The 4,485-nt window shown below is 39.4% G+C and overlaps 1 pseudogene; it reads left to right on the forward strand.

Moving 5' to 3' along the window:
• Nucleotides 1-4,485, forward strand: part of LOC107697994 (acylamino-acid-releasing enzyme-like) — a 29,113-nt pseudogene that overhangs the window by 3,912 nt on the left and 20,716 nt on the right.

Here is a 4,485-nt window from a genome sequence, read left to right on the forward strand (position 1 = left end):
TAAAATAGAATAGAAAGTGTTAGAGTTAGAGGGTCAAATAAAGGTGGAACAGATGTGTTTTTAGTCGTTTCGTGAAGATGTTTAAGGACTCAGCTGCTCGGATTGATTTGGGCAGGTCATTCCACGAGGAGGGAACAGTTAATGAAAAAGTCTGTGAAAGTGATTTTGTGCCTCTTTGAGATGGCACAATAATATGCCGTTCATTTGCAGAACGCAAGGTTCTAGAGGGCACATAAATCATAAGCTCTAAAAGATTTTCAGAATTTGTACAACTCTTTTGCTTTCCATCTACAAATGTTCAATCTTAAAATAAAATGTTAGGGTTAACACTGCATCTTTCTGGGAAAAAAATGCAGCGATTGATATATAGTTTATTTATAGTTATTTTCAAAGCTTCAATGTACTGTCAAAAAACCTTCATTATTGTTTATTTAATTCTAACAAATAAGTTCTTGTTAAAAACGAACCAAAATTAAAAATATTTTGCTTATAAATTCTGCACAGGAGAGACTTGGTGTTTTTTCCAAACAAAAGGAAATATTTCAGTATCGCTATCGGCCAAAATGAGTTGAAAAATATCGGCATATCGGATATCGGCAAAAATCCAATATCGTGCATCCCTAATCTAATCCTCTTTCACCTAATATATTTTTATTTGAAGGACCCCTGAGATTTTAAAGTATTTTAATAATGAAGCATCACAATTGCATGTTCCCGGTTCGCTGACATTGGTTATGGTCACATGACATGCAGGTAAACAAATAAAATATTTCATTTTTTCAGTAAGCGTTTTCTTTTCATTCATTTTAAAATTATTTGTTTTAATTTAACATTTGTATTATTTAATTAATTATTAGCCTTTCATTAAACTCATAAACCCCCTTCATTTCCTTCACAAACCCAGTTTGGGAAACCTTGATGTAATATAATGTTTAATGCACTTCATGTTGTTGATAACAACAAATGGAATGCGTTTTCTTACTCTTTGTATTTTTATATCAATATGGTACAAGGTTATCCTATTTGGAAAACGAGATAGGTCAAAAGTAGTCTGATTATATTACCTCAAATGTGTAATGTAATGGATTACGTTACTAACTACAATTTTTGTCATGTAATTTGGAATCGGTAACAGATTACACTTTGTAAGTAATCTACCCAGCTCTGTCTACAGATATATTTAGGCTGTATCAGTAAAATGCAGGTTATGTGCATCAGTCCAAATTCCAGCGTCATTATTCCAACACATTCTTCTGTTGTGAATAGTGTGTGACTCTCTATGCACACTGTCCTGCAACTCTTAAATAGATTAGGATTCCTCTCCTCGAATTAAGGAGTAGAGGTCAAGTCAACACTTTATCAATCACACTCATTCTTACGTCTAGGAATAAGAGTCAAATGATGTCATTCTTAACATTGTGACACATTAAAACTACATTTTTTTTCTGAACTGCTTTATACATACAGCCCCAAATTTTAACAGTGGATGCCCAGTGGTATAATCGAGTGTTCACTAGTTCCCATGCCTAGTGTGCAGAAAAGCTCCATGTCCCTCCTGTACACAAGTGCTCGGATTCTTTGCTGTGACTTTTCATGTTAATTTACCAGTGACAAACTTAAGTCTCTGAGGGTGTTTACAATAATGATACAGAGAGACCAGACGTAATAAAGTTCTCAAACTATTCTTCTGGCACAATCGTTTAGCATTTAGCAAAATATCTGCCCACCTACTGGTGCGTCCTGGTTGCTCAATCGCTATTGCTTGTATAGTATAATTTGTAATTGCCCTCATGTTTTGCCACAGGACAGAGTACATTTTCTGTCATCTTTGCATGAGTGTAATATGAAGATTGTACAAAGTAACATCTAGAGCAACACTGTGAAAGTGAACAGCACATAACACGCACATGCTGGTATATAACCATAGATATCTGTCGGCACAAAATGCTTCACATAATTAAACAAAAACCTGCGTTTTCACGTTCCATGCTACAACACGTTTTCAAATGTATCCACTTGAGAGCAGGGTTGCCAGGTTATCACAACAAAACCCACCCAATTGCTACTCAAAACTAGCCCAATCGAGTTTCGAGGGGGGTCCCCGGTAAAAATTGTGCTCCGGGGGGTAAAATACATGTTTTTTTGGCAGAGTTCCACTGGTAAAATTTGCATTTTAGGGGATAAATATCACGTTATTGGGGTCGTTTAAACCCGCTGCCAAGAAAAACAACCCGCGGCAACAGTGTTAAAGTAGCCAGATTCCGCGGGAAATCCGCAGACATGGCAACATGGCTTGAGAGAGAGTTTTCAAAATGCTCAGTTTTCACAGAACAAACACACAGTCTTAGTGTGGATAAAAAGCTACAATTTAGAGAACAAGATGTGTTTTAAAATGTATTGGAATTAGTGTAGATGTAGCCTAAAGGACCTCGAGTGGCTCATAAAACGCTTGGAATTTAATCTTATTGAATGATCTGTGTTGGAACTCAGATTAACAATCTGATCACAAGTGCTCCTCATCTACATGAGACTCTACATAAGGGGTGTCCAGTCCTGCTCCTGGAGGGCCACTGTCCTAAAAGTTCAAGGTCTTCAGGATTACCAACTAGAAACTTCTAGGAGAGTCTGTAGAGGCAGGTTGGACGCTGGCCCTCCAGGAGCAGGACTAGACACCCCTGCTTTACAGCGGTGCTTCTCAAACCTGTCCTGGGGACTCCCAACCACTGCACATTTGACATGTTTCCCTCATCAGTCACATGCAATTCAAGTCTTTTAATCTCTAATGAGCTGGTGAGTTGAATCAGGTATGTTAGATGAGGAAGAACTGGTGGGTCTTCTCCAGGACAGGTTTGAGCAGCACTGCTCTACAGGATCTGCAAGGAAGAAACTTTTCAGTGATTTCTCTTTTTAGCAGTTTGCGCTTTCTCTCTCTCTGTCTGTCTGTCTAGATCTGGCATAAGAACAAGAAGCTGAAGTGTCTTAATCTGACGACTCTCAACAAACATGGCAAAGTGTATGAATATGGTAAGAGGAAAACATCCACACCCTGTTACCAAAAACAGCATATCAGGGCTCTAGACTGACTAAATGGTCACATTGTAAATAGTGGCGCAGTCTCAATAGTGCAGCACAGGGGTGATGCAGAAATGAAGCTTTGTGAAGCACAGAAGGCTTTCCTCTCAACTGTATCACAAAAGGTGTCATTACTCAAAGCTTTTACAGCACTGTCTGCGTTGTGGCCATATGGCGGTCAAAAGAATCAGTAGCACCTACTCTGCCACATGGCTTTGTCTCACTACAGCTGCTTATTTCACATCTGGTTCTGCAGCTGAGCAGTCATGTGGTTCTCAGCTGAATATAGCTTTGGATGTCATAGATCACATGCTTTAGGCAAAAACGTATTATGCTCAGCTTCAGTGTTTTTGCTGTTTGTTTTTCTAATGCAAGCTTCAGCGTCGAGCGTAACATCGCTACAGCTCAGGCCATTTTGAACATTCAAATTTGACAGGTTTTCACTTGCACTATTCTCATTTGTGACCCTGGACCACAAAACCAGTCATAAGGGTCAATTTTTTGAAACCGATTTATACATCATCTGAATAAATAATCTTTCCATTGATGTATGGTTTGTTAGGATAGGACAATATTTGGTCCCCGTCCAAATATTTTTTACCCCGTCAAAAACAGCTGTCTACAGCACGCTGTTTTATTGCATTCTGCTTTAAATGCAAATGAGTTCTGCTTGCCCCGCCCCTCTCTTTCGAAGCCGCTCTCTGAGAGACGTAAACTTTAGCCGCATTCATCACAAAACTCGCTAACTAGCACATTACTAGGAAAGGCGATTTGCAAAGATTCATAAAAACCCTTATACTTGCTTCTTCTGGAGGTGAAGCTGGATCACGAATGATTCGGCGCGAACATAAACGCATTTACTGTATGTAGATCGGGGGGCGTATTCCCTTCAGAAACAAATGTAATCCACTGTGTCTTTAGCGGCTCAGATGTCGGGAGTAAATGATGACTGCTATGTTCATTATTACATCCAACAACAAAACACCTCAATCGATTAGGAGTCATTCTTGTCTACGTCTGCTCCGGCGGTGAAACAATGGAGGACTGATGACAGCTCACTCAGGGCGGGTCTAAGGTAAGACGCCAGTCCAGTCTGTGCTGAAATGCTACTGTCAATCAAACTATTGTGGGAGGGGCCTGTCTGTGTGACGTCACACAGACCGGCATCTGAGATCGGCTCGATTTGAGAAAGGGGAAATGATTTAACGAGATTAAAAAAAACACTGAGTGGATCTTTATCATTATAGGGTGGTTGTGTACACATACTGCCAACACACATTTCAGTTCAAACTGCCTGTAAAAGTGCATGTTGCATCCGATGACCCCTTTAACATCTCAACATCTCGATATTAAGGCTGAAAGGACAAAAAAAAAAAAAAAATCATGGTTACACTTAAACAACAGCTCTCGTGT

Source organism: Sinocyclocheilus anshuiensis, unplaced genomic scaffold (assembly GCF_001515605.1).
Source record: "Sinocyclocheilus anshuiensis isolate Anshui unplaced genomic scaffold, SAMN03320099.WGS_v1.1 scaffold1950, whole genome shotgun sequence".
NCBI classification, from domain to species: Eukaryota; Metazoa; Chordata; class Actinopteri; order Cypriniformes; family Cyprinidae; genus Sinocyclocheilus; species Sinocyclocheilus anshuiensis.